Genomic DNA, 13579 nt, shown 5'->3' on the forward strand with positions numbered 1-13579 from the left:
CCCAGAGTAACGGCCAGAGGACAGTGCCTGGAAGGGACTCAGCAGCTTGCAAGGCAACATCTCTCTCTGGAAGGCCAGTGGTTTTTTATCTGCCTTGGATATTTGTTTTTAATGGAATCTATGATTGAATTGCAGATAGAGTAATCGAGTACAATTCCTACCTTTATTCCTTAATCAAGAACTGATTCTCTGTGACCCAATATGTTATTGTGCATTATGAATATTCTTGTAGGTGTGACTCCATACTTTATGTTTATTACTAATGGCCCCAACTTCCAAGAAGCAGCCTCCCCAAACCTTCTCTCTTTCTCACAATGCCTGGTTTCTTCATACAGATTGCACAGCCATCACAGTCTCTTTAAACCTCCACATAAAGGGATGTGTCTCCATAGTGGTGGAAATTAGCCTACGGAAAATAGAGCAGCAGACAAGACTTGTGCTGCTCTCAGAGAGAGGTTACCAAAGTGAAGGCAATTAAGGCTTACCAGGAATGTAAGTAAAAGTTTTTGTTCATACAATCAAAAAGTGTAGAGTTGGAATCTCAACAAGCGATCCTTGCTTAGTTTTGCAATGTGCTAGTAGTTGTGTTATTTGTCAGTTCCGGTGCATGGGTCAGCAGAAAGAAAGAGAAATGCTGTATTGTATTGTCTGTATGTGTGTGTGTGTAAAAACCAGCTGTATGAAAATCTTAGCTTGTTTCCACATTGTCAACTTAAAACATAGCTAGGATGTTCGCTACTTGGGGAGATGAAATTAAGCACTTACAGCTTTTCAGATATTATAACACTGAGAAGCAGAAATTTCATTCCTCCCTAGAACACAGCTATTATTGGAATCAAAACAGCTGTGATTTTAAGCCCACCCACCGCTTATTTTTGTATCTTTTCTCATACTTTTTTGTTGAAAGATGTAGTGAAGATAGAGGAAAATATAAATATGCAATTCAACTATGTAAAGCTAATGGGCTTTCAGATGACTTCATAATGTGTAGACGAAAATGCAATGGCTGAGTATTGTGGCATAGTCCCCAATAACCCAATTGGAGAGAAGTTCTAGAAGCAGTGATAACAGGGTTTGGCCATTGGCATCTGTTCAAATATGGCAGCAGAGCTGCTATTCCACCTCACATCCCCAGAAAGAGGCACTTTGCAGTGAATCCCAAAATGCTGCCACCCGTCAGCTCCCTGTTTCCCTCACCCTCCCTCTTCTTCGGTGTTGTGTGCGTGCCACAGAATTTAAGTTGAGTGGTTAGCCTCAGTACAGGAAATAACTGCGTTGCAGAGATCGCTTTTACTTTGGGGGCACAAAAACACACACACTCTGCAATTGCTACAAGAAGTCTTCACTCTCTAAGCCCAGAGAGCGTTTCAAAGTATAAAGTTTTTGCTGAGGAAAAGTGCACACAGCAAGTGCAAAGTCCAGTTGCTCAAAAAAAAGTCCTGCAACTGCCAGAGTTCCCTCAGTCTAGAAGTCTTGCAATGTGTCTAACTTCCTTTAGGCAAGCTCTTCACAAATCCGACACATTTTTTCCAGGTCATTCCAACAGTCTCCATGTCTCCAATGCCCCACAACAGTGAATGCTGTAACTTGAGTTCATTATCCATCCTGGGCTATGTGTTAGTTTGCCCAGCAACACAAATAAGACTGTCACAGGATGCATGCAGCTGCATTTTTAGGAGGCGGGGAACCATTTCTGCTGACAAAGGGAAGTAACCCTTTCTCACTTTCCTTAATACTTCAGCAGTGGAATGAAACCAGCTTGCTCTACAACAAATAAATGGAGTCATACACTTGCCATTTTGTATCTACTTGTATCTACTTGGCAAGTTACAGTGGGGAAAACTAGAAAAAAATTAAATAGCATGGGATTTCATGTAATCATGAATGCTTCTGGGATGACAGTTCAAACCAATGTACTGCATTTTCTGTTTTCCAGGTAAACAGTTGAAAAAAATACCATCACAACTGAGGAAATTTTCACTTCAGAATACCTGAGCTCAGGGGCTCTTTCTTGGTGGTTTCGTAAGCTTCTGATTTTGACTTGTTCATTATGTATAATAGTGTATTTGCTTGTCTGTACTTTCTCATTTTTGCTATATGTCTACAAGAAGATGAATAAGCACCAAGAAACTGATGTTGATAGTATTTTTTTTGAAAAAGCCAAAACAAGTTGTTGCTCAAGTTTTATATATATATGGAAAGATATTACATGGTGAGTAAATGTTTCTTTCATACCAATAATTCAGCTACTATACTTTCATAGGACTGAGCATCAGAATTTCAGACTTGAGGCAATGGAACAATAGTTACAACTCTTGGCTTTAACTGTGTAGTGGGTACACAGCAAATTTAAGGAGTATATCATCGTGTAGTGAGACTTTTTATTTTATTTTTTTAAAAACTCTTTTATATTTGAAAAATAATGATATACAGAATCAGATCAATGCAAAGCAATATAATACAATAAAAGGAAATAAAAGAACAAACAGACAACAACTGAAAGGAAAATAAAATACCAAGAATTTTTCAATCTGTACATCAGCTGTATTATACCTTCATTATACTATACTTTCTTTTGATGCATTTTTGTAAGCATACAAAGAGAAAAGAAAGAAAGAAAGAAAGAAAGAAAGAAAGAAAGAAAGAGAAAAGAGAAAGAAAAGAAAAAAGATATATAAAATAGTAATAACAACATAAATATTTACCAACAATAAAGAATGATCCCTCCACCCCCTCCACCCTGTGATGACTTCCAGCCTTTTTTCTATTTCAGTATTTTCTTCATTTCTGTATAGATCTCCTCCCAAAATTTCTTAATTGTTTTGCGATGCAACCAAGTATGTATTTACGAGCCCACCTCCTCATGGCACTTCCAACATGTGTTATAACTCCCTTTATATATTTTTGCCAATTTCACCAGGGTCAAATGCCACCTGTATTGCATTTTTAATATGTTTTCTTTCAGGTCACAATTTGGTGTAAATTTTATATCTCTTGTCCATAATTTTCCCCACTTCTCTACAATTATTGCTTTTTCCAAATCTTGTCCCCATTTTATCATTACCTCCTTTGTCTGTTCGTCTTTTGTATCCCATTTCTAATAATAGATCATATAAAATTTTACTATATTTATTGTCCCCTCCTAATAGTATTTTATCAAATTTAGAGAAGCTATTTTCAAATCCTATTATCTTAACTTTCTGAAACCTTTGATTAATTTGGAAATATTGTAGCCAAACATTTAGATAATTTTTGACCTCTTTATATTCTTTTAATTTAATATTTCCTTCTACTTCTTCCAATAATAATTTGTAAGTTGGCCAATTCTCCTCTAGATTTTTCACCACGGCGTCCTTGGTTCTAATATGCCTTTATATTTTTTCCAAATCTTGAATAATGATTTTCTTATGATATTGTTGTTAAAGCTGCTATGTTCTTTCAGTTTTTCCTCCATTAAATACTTGTGCCATCCAAAGGCTAGGCCCACCCCTTCCAAATCTAACACAACCGCATTCTTTAATTCCATCCATTCTTTCAACCACATTTCTTTCCATGCTCTCTCATAATTTTCCTGATACAAATCTATATTTTTTGTTGTAATCTGTATTCCTAATTACTTCATTTTTTTCTTAATTTCAATACCTGTTATTTCCTGTAATTGTTCTTTTTCCTTATTTTCCATAGTGTAGTGAGACTTTGAGGGTGCAATTTTCTTGAGCATGGTAAACCACTAGGTAACCCTGAAGCATAAAGTCTGGACCCAGCACAGGATGTGGTGATGGCTGCTAATTTCGATGGACACTGCGGGAAAAGGGTTCTTATTTATTCTAGAAATATCAAAGACTGAGTGCTCCAGACATATTATGAGAAAGGTCTTGAAATAGATGATGAGAGGATTATAATCCTAAAAGATTGGAAAACGTTTATTGACTATATGGGAAATAATTGTGTAAAGCTGAAAACTCATTCAGTCTAAATAAGTTTTAATGGATTCAATAATGGAATACTGAATGGTATATTTTTTGTAAAAAAATGCAGGGATTTATGATATGTAAAATGAACCATGGAAGGAGAAGAAGGGAATTCATTGACATCTTAAGGATGTAAAATGAGTATTTTAAATAGTAAAACAATTTTTAAAAAAGAAAAAAAAGAAGGAAAAAAGGAAAATGCAGGTTTTCTTTTTAAATGTCACCAATTTCAGTAGGAGTGATTTTAAAGCAGGAGTGGGAAATACTTGGAACTCCAGATATCATTTGACACCCCCAAACAGGATATTTGCCATCCTCAGCTATTTCGGATTCTGGATCAAGGATGTCAAAACATTACGTCTTATCTGGGATATTTGTGAAGGCAATGCAAATTGCACAAAGATCACTCACCACTTTCGCCTCCAAAGCTGCCCAAGCAAAACCTGTGGGTTTACCCCACATTATGTAGTAATCATGATTGTACAGTGCTTCTCTAGCTCCACCAGGTGAAATGCCCAGTAAATGGCCTTTCTTCATAATTTCCACAATTTCAGCTTGCTTGTAAAATTTCAACCCAATCACATAAAAAAATCTGCAGTCCTGAAAAAATAGTTCTCTGCCACTCCATTTCAACTAGGATTTCATGGAGGGGGACTTTATGCTAATTCCTCTTTTGCTCAGATGTTCTGACAGTAGGCTTTCCCCCTCTTTTTCTGAAAGCACATTGAGTGGGGTTGAGTGCTGAGGTGGCCAACTTTTAAGCCATGTGTTCCTCAGTTCAACTCTGTAGTACAACAGAATGGCATTCAAGTTTGCATTATGATAAAAAATACAGCTCACAGTGAGTGGTAGAGGAACGCTCTCTGGCACCTGGGGTGGTGCAGCCCATACGGACTGCGCATGTGCGACGACCGTACGGGCTGCCGCACATGTGCATTCTGTATGGACCCTCGACTGCTCTACAGCTGGGGGGAGGCAGGGGACATCTTGTCACCTGTCCCAGAGCGGCATATTTTACATGTTTTATGTTAAAAAAAACATTAGTTAAATTTAAATAATTTACCTGCAATCCAATGCCCAGAACGATGACTTAATGAAAAGCACAGTCTCCCCATCTCTAAGAAATATCTAGCCAAAAATAAGACATAGCCGAGAGGAGACACTCCATGATGATAAATATGATAAATCCCTGGTCCTTTAGGGAGATGTTCTGTGCCAATAACTTTGAAACCTGAAAATAATACAAAATTCAACAAATAAATATAGCAACCATTATTGGAGGAAATCAGTGTTGTTCAGGAAATAAATGAAATTTAAGAACAGGCTAAAAGCTCTGTTATGTACTCCAGCATTCTGGATGCTAGGTTGTCATCCACACGGATCAAGACTTTCTCTTTAACGAATCCTGATTGGTTTCCATGAATTATTTCTATTAAAATCCAATTTAATCTATTTGCCAAAACCCCTGCATAGATTTTGTAATTGCAATTTAATAAAGAAATGGGCCTATAATTCATGGGTGATTCTGGATCTGTATCCTGTTTGGGTAAAAGAGTTATTGTGGCTTCTCTCCAGGAGTCCGGCATGCTACCTTTTATTAATATTTCATTCATGACATTTTTCAACAAATTATTATTAATAAATCTTCCAAATTTTTATAATATTCTATTGGGATCCCATCAGGGCCTGGTGATTTTCCAATTTTCATCTTTTGAATTACCTCCTTGATCTCAGTTTCTGTTATGGTTTCATTTAATGCCTTGATCTTATTCGCCATTATCCTGGGTAATTTGTACTTACTTAGGAAATTTATTATTTCTTCCTCCTTTTCCTCTTCCTTTCGGTAAAGATTTACATAATTTTTTTTCAAATATTTTCCTAATTTCTTTTGATTTTTCAATCAATTTCCCTTCTACTTTTAATCTGTTTATCCATCTTTCACTTTTCCGTTTCTTTAATTGCCACACTAACATCTTCCCTGGTTTGTTAGCCCACTCAAAGTTCTTATATTTCCAAAACTGAATTTCTCTTTCCATTTCTTGCTCTACCATCCTTTCATACTCACCCCTTAAAATATTAATTTCTTTATTGAATTCTTTTTTCTTTGTTTTATATAATAATTTCTCCTTCCTCTTTATTTCTTCCACCAATTTCCTCCCCCCCCCTTCTTTAGCAATTTTATCAATCTTATTTTGTTATTCCTTCAGGGTCTGACACTTCTGTTTCTAGTGTATCTGAAGAAGTGTGCATGCACACGAAAGCTCATACCAAAATATAAACTTAGTTGGTCTTTAAGGTGCTACTGAAGGAATTTTTTTATTTTGCTTCGACTCAGACCAACACGGCTACCTACCTGTAACTAGACTTATTTTGTTATATAAAATAACCCTGTGCCACAGCCTTCCCGGCGTCCCATACAGTTTTTAAATCCACCTCTCCATTACAATTTAATTCAAAATATTCCTGTACCAATTTGCGGGCCCCCTGTAGGATTTTTTTTATTTTTCAGACGAAATATATTCATTTTCCATCTTTTATTCATTTCTTGTTCTTTTTCTTCTATACTCAGCATTACGGGGTTGTGGTCTGTCAGTGTTTTGGGTAATATTTCTGCTTTCCCTGTTCTCCTTAATATATTTTTAGAAATCTGAATTCCATCAATTCTGCTTGCTGATTGGTGTAAGGATCAATAAAAAGTGTACTTTTTGTATCGGATGTTTATATCTCCAAGCATCAACCAAATCTAAATTTTCCACCATTTCGTGGAAGCTTTTACAATTTACAATCCTTCTTGTTCTTTTTGATTGTTGATTTATCTAATTCTGAATTGAGGACTCCATTTAAATCTCCCATTATTAATATATTCTTATCCATATGTTCTAATAGTTTCTCTTCCAATTCCTTAAAAACCCCGACCTTACTCCCATTGGGTGCATATATTCCTGATAATATCCATGGTTCACCTTCCACTTTTTTTCCACCAACATTATCCTTCCTTCTCTGTCTTTCCATATTAGTTTTGGCTCCCACTTCCCTTTAAAATATATGACCACTCCTTTTTTCTTTTTGTCACCTGCTGATATGAATTCCTTTGCCAATTTTTCATTCTTCAAAACTCATTCATGTTTTTTATTTATATGCGTCTCCTGTAAACAGCTTATCTCCCAATTTGCTTTTTTCATTATATGTCCTAATTTATTTCTTTTTTCTTATTATTTAAACCATTCACATTCCATGATATAATTTTTAATTTCATGTTGTTTTATTTAATATTTTAATAAGAATTAAAAAATGAAATTTTCAACCGCTAACTGTAACAAAGATCAGAAATGTGCTGATCAATTAATGAAAATATATATATACATCAGATGCTTTTTTCAGGGGAGAATATTCCCCTTTATCTATTCAAATTGAAGCGATATACCATATAACCCCTTTCCCCTTACAACTTCATTTTTTACATTAATAGATAACCTTGTTTATTAAGTCTCTCGATTCATTTCTTCTTCTTCGTCTTCTTTCTTGTCTTCTTCTTTGTCTTCTTTCTTGTCGTCTTCCTTTTCCTCTGTGCTGTCATCGTCATCTTCCTCTTGGTTGCTGTCCTGTTGGTCTTCTATTGGCCTGACTTTTTCATCACCCAGTTCCTGCCAATACTTTCTCCAAAACAAGTCCACCTCCCCCACATTCCCGAACTTTCTCCGTTTTCCTTTGTAAAATAAAGATAGACCTTCTGGATACTCCCAGCGGAAAGGAATTCTCTTCATTTTTACTGTTTTAGTTAGGAATTGATATTTCTGTCTCTTATGAATCAGTCTTGGTGGAATTTCTTTGAGTATAACGATCTCTACTCCTTCTATTCTCAGTTTCTTTCCCCCTTTTGTCTGTAAGCTCTTTTCTACCAGCCAGCTTGTGGTGAAATTTACTATACAGTCTCCAGGCCAGTTGTCTGCTCTCGCTTTTTAAGAATTTACTCCAAAGGTTTTTTCCACCCTTTCTTCTATTCCTTCTGGCTCCACCTCTAACCATTTTGCTAATTATTCCATTATCCGTTTTTCTATATCCTATATTTTTGGGAGGAAATATTATAAAGAATTAAAAAAGATAGTTAAGTATTTGTTTAAAAAAGAGCCAGAAATTTTCCTTCTGGGAATGCTGAATGAAGAAATTAAAGCTAAAGACAGATGTGTGCTGATGCACGCAACAGTAGCGGGCAGACTCTTAATTGCAAAAAAAATGGAAAAGTGAAAAAATACCAAGTAAAGAAGATTGCCTGATTAAATTAACAAATTATCAAAATTTAGCAATTAAGGTAGATATATCAAAAGGATTAAGTGAGGAAAAAGCAGGGGAAGATTGGAAATCATTCAAATTATATATAAAGAAACAAGTGGAGAAAGCAAATCTTATAGCAGAGATATGAAGGGCACAAAAATATAACTTAGAAAATAAAAAGAGAGTTAAAATAGGTTAATGAATGTAGTGTACCAAAGAAATTTAAATCAGGATATAAGAGAGGCTGGAAGTCACAAATGGTGGAGGGGGTGGTGTGGTGGGGATAAAAGGTTTTATGTATCTTTGTATATATTGCTTGTTTTTCTTTTATTATTAGTTTATCTTTATATATATGATTTCAAATTCAGTTATGTTGTGTTTATTTTTTATATGTATATGATTTGGACTTAATTTTAAGTTAATTCCAGAGTTGATGCAAGGTTGTCTTGAAGTTTTGTTATTTAAGGTTTCTTTTATTGTCGAGTTGTGTGTATTATGTTTATTATGTTGTGTTTTTCTTGTCTTCATATCTGTCTGTTTTTCTTTTTTTCCTTTTTTGTCCTATTTTTTTGTATATGTTTTTTTAAAAATTCAGTAAAGATTATTTTTATTATTAAAAAAAAAGACTTAATGAACTGGTGGATTTATTGCAAGCAGCAATTAGTCCCCGACCTCTCTATTGGACAGGGGCGTAGCCAGGATCAAAACTAGAGGGGGCAAGCCATGGTCATTCAGGGGCGGGGCCACAAAATGGGAATGTGGGTGGGGCTACAGGGCCAGCTGGCCTGATGACATCGTGGCGGCGGCAGCGGCCACCTTGTGCTTCTGGGGCTGGCAACGGCGGCGGCTACCCTGCTTGGCCTCCTCCCTAAAATAAGCTGAACTATGACCTGAACCCTAAACAAAAATGGGCCTCCCTCCCTCCTAAAAGAAGCTCAACAAGTTTGACCTAAACCCCCCAAAACAGGGCTTCCCTTCCTTAAAAAAACTCAACAGCTTTGACCTGAACCCCCCAAAAGGGGATAGATCACTCCCTGTTTTAAACTCTGTGAGTAGATCAGAGTCTCTTGGGAGGTGGCCACCCCTGATTTACAGTATACAGATGCAGGAGGAGGGGCAGACTGGAACACCACTGCTTTTTATAAACATCACTGTGTCTGTCAAAGCTACAGCCCCCCCTTTCTTATTCACTTCCTTTTAGCCTTGCAGAGCCACCTTAGTCAAATTGAATCCTCTGCACCCTCATTAAATCGTCAATAGAACTCTTAATGCGATTCCTGAATGCTCATTAACAACTTCCACTGAAGAACAATAGGGTGAAGTGGTCAGCTATCGAAACTTGCCTGGTGATATCTGCTCCATTGTCTTAACTGCTTAACTACTGGTAGCCACTTTGCTTTATTTATTTGATGTGTTTTTGTTACAGCTGTTCCCCCCCCCCAGCAAGCGGAGACTTAGCTGCTCTTGCTAAAGCAAAGCCCTTTCCACTTCAGTTTTTGGAGGGGCAAAGTGCTGGTTATGGTCTGTAAAATACAATATTTTTTTGCTTCTAGGGGGGGCAGCTGCCCCCCTCCTGTCCCCCCTGTCTACACCCATGCTATTGGAGGTCAAGTAGACCCTCTTGCCAATTCCTCTGCCAGATATTCCGTAGCTGGGACTGACATGTTGTCTTCCTGTCCTGGAGAAGCGCGGGGGTGTCTTCCCAGGCAGGCAAAGGGAGCCTGTTGTGTAGATGAGTGTACAGCGCTGTTATATGCGAACTCTGCTAGAGCCAGCTTGTCGACCCAATCATCCTGTTGATAGTTCACATAACACCTCAGATACTATTGCAAGGTTGCATTCGTCCTTTCCGACTTTCCATTGGTCTGTGGGTGCCTCACTGATGCGAGGCAGACTTACACCTTCAGCAGCTGCATTAGTTTCCTCCAAAACTGGGAGGTAAACGTTGTTCCTCTATCGGAAATGACACCTTTTGTTTCTTGTTCTGGCTCTGCATTATTTAAAAGCCTGTACATTTTAGAGAGTGCTTTTTTCATTGTTATGAAGAACTTCTTTTTCAAATCTTGTGGTTTTATTTCCAAACCCCCTTGTTTTTATGTCTTTTTCATATGTTGCCTTCAATTGAAAATACTCTAACCAACTTATCCCCCTTTGTTTTTAATTCTTCATATTCCTTTAATTTAGTGTTTCCAATTTTACTTTCCATTATCTCTCTATAAGTTAACCACACTTCCTTTTTATTACATTTTAAGGTAGAATTTGCTTCTAGGGGAGATATCCACCAGGGAGATATCCACCATTTTGTCTATCACTTTTTCTTTTGTTCTTTCCCATACTTCAACTAGGGCTTTCCCTATTAGATGGTTTTTAAAATCTTTGTGAATTTTGTTCTTCTCATACATCAGGTACCCATGCCAACCAAATATTTTATATTCCATCCTTCTACTGCTAGAATTTTGGTTCTTAATTACAGGTAGGTAGCCGTGATGGTCTGAGTCGAAGCAAAATAAAAAAAATCTTCCAGCAGCACCTTAAAGACCAACTAAGTTTTTGTTTTTGTATGAGCTTTCGTGTGCATGCACACTTCTTCAGATACACTGAAACAGAATTAACCAGACCCTTATGTATATACAGAGGGTGGTGGGGGTGGGTGGGAATGGGTGATGGGTGATGGACTGATAGGAGTGGTAAACCTGTTGATGGCTGTTAACGACTGCTGATGACTGCAATAGGTCCTGCCGGGGGGAAGCAAGGGCTGAGGCGCTAAAGAAAGCTTGATCATGCATAATGAGATAAGAATCCTATGTCTTTGTTCATCCCAGGTGGCTCCATGGTTTTAAGCTTGGTAATGAGTTCCAATTCAGCAACTTCTCTTTCCAGTCTGTTCCTGAAAATTTTCTGTAATAAAACAGCTGCTTTGAGATCTTGTATAGAATGTCCTGGGAGATTGAAGTTTTCTCCTACTGGTTTCTCTGTCTTGTGGTTCCTGATGTCAGATTTATGTCCATTTATCATTTGGCATAGGGTTTGGCCTGTTTGTCCAATATAGAGAGCTGAAGGGCACTGTTGGCATTTGTATAGTATAGTACCCACTAACGAAAAACGGTAGTGTAAAATGTTGGAATATATTGAACTGGCTGGTCTGATAAACAGCATAAGAGAAAATGGAGATAAGGAATGGATGAGCTTTATTAACTATTTCAAGACAAATACATAGCTTAGCAGGTCTTGTGTAAATCCAGCAGATTTGAAATAGAGTATTTAGTTGATACCAGATTGGATGATTAAAAAGATGTTTATTACAAGGAGTAGTAGAAAAGTAAAAGCAACCAGAAAAAGTGTGGTTGTGGAGTAACTGTAGGCATTTCTGGATGAAAATGATTTTCTAGAATCATTAAATTCTAGGTTCAGACCAGAATTCAGACCTGAATCAGCCTTTGTTGCCTTGATGAATTACCTTTATCATAAAAGGAACAAACTGCAAGGCCAGGTTCCCACCTGAGCACTGTGGTCTATGCGTTGGTTGGAAACTTGAGTCTGTATGACTGTCATATGTTCTTTGTGGAGCTGCTCTCGGGCCTGAAGAAGCACCAGTCAGCATAGAATAGGGTGCCTAGATTGCTGATGGAGGCATCTCACCAAGATTATGTGACACCATGGGGTAATGTAGCCAAACAACCCTTGCTGACAGATGTATTGTTTCCCCTCACATAAAAATTTCCTTGCACCTTTAAAGAAACAAGAAGACAACATCATTGGAAGAAGGTATTGATGTTTATTTCTTTTTTAAAAAAAATCACATGAAAGTGATATGAAAGTAGCCAAGGCAAATGTGCCATAGAAGCCCACCAGCCCTTGCAAAGGCCAACTAGGTAAAGTTCTTTTGGCATGTGGGTGGAGGAAATAAAAAGGCACCTGTTGGGATGGGTAGTGCAGAAGGCAGGAATGGGAACAGGAAGAAAACCCAGAACCACTGATTGTAGTTATGCCCCTCGTCTTCGTCCATGCTGAGTACTACAATGGCAACAGAAACTGAGGAGGAGGAAACTGGTAGGCAGTGGCATCCCCATGGCATAAGTGTCAAAGGGCTGGCAGAGGGCAGGATGCCATTTTATCAGTTTTAATTGCACAGCCTGAAATTGCCACATCCACCCTAATGCAACAGCTCCAATTGCCAAATGGTCTATCTCAACACACCTCATTATGGGGGTAAGATGGTTGTGAAGGGAACAGAAAGAATATAACTGCTTCAGAAATAACTGCTTCAGAATTGTACAAGGTGGATAAATCATTCCTGGTATTTGACTTGGTTACTTTAAGTCAGGATCAAAGTACTCATCATGATGCAGCAGATATCTGACTGGGGCAGGGGAGTTACTTTCTGTAATCCAGCAGCTGAGGATTTTGTGGGGAGCACCACTCACCCAGTACATCACATCACTGCCACTTATCTGGAGGTATAGAGAGAGTGGGGAAGATGGTGGCAAGGTGGGTGTGATTTAAACACATCAATGGAGCTACTCCAGTGATCCTGCTTGTTTGTTTATACCATGCTGACCTCACTCCCAACTTGCCTTCCCCCCTCTACCTCCTGTTAAGCAGCAGCAATGTGACCAGTCAGAGGTCAGGTGAGCAGCAGTGCCCCATCACACTCTGCCATTGCCGTAACCCATCATTGTGCAATGCAGTGGCATGTAAGAAAATGTGTCCTGCAGTTGCTGTGCCTCCTTAATGCCTAGGTACACCCACACCTCCAACTAAGCTGGCAAGGTTTTGAAATGGGGTGGTACACCCCACTAAGGTGATCTCCGCCCTTGATTGTGGAAACTCTTCACTATGTGGGCAGTGAGAACTTCAATCAATGATGCTATCGGTGACAAGAATGGAGCCACGTCTGAATGAATACCTCATAAAAATTGCAACAAGTGTGATGGATTTCCCCATGACTGCTTACTTGGATATTTTCTGTAGATATTTCTGCAGATTCCATTATTTTAGCATCATTATTTTAGTAAAATGAACTAGTACTGTAGTCACTTGGAAAAAGTTTGTCAAAAAGCAGGATATAAATCTAAATACAGTGGTACCTCACTAGACAAATGCCCTGCTAGACAATTTTTTTGCTAGACGAATGGGTTTTGCGATCGGAGGTTGCCTCGCAAGACGAATTCGTTTTGTGAAAAATTTGTCTAGCGAATCGCGGTTTCCCATAGGAATGCCTTGAAATTCAATTAAGGCATTCCTATGGGCAAAAAAAAAAGAAACTCAATGCATTCATATGGGATTCGCAAGATGAATTTTTCGCAAAACGAATTGACTGACAGAACGAATTAAAT

The sequence above is a fragment of the Zootoca vivipara genome, chromosome 8 (genome assembly GCF_965207765.1).
Source record: "Zootoca vivipara chromosome 8, rZooViv2.hap1.1, whole genome shotgun sequence".
Lineage (NCBI taxonomy): Eukaryota > Metazoa > Chordata > Lepidosauria > Squamata > Lacertidae > Zootoca > Zootoca vivipara.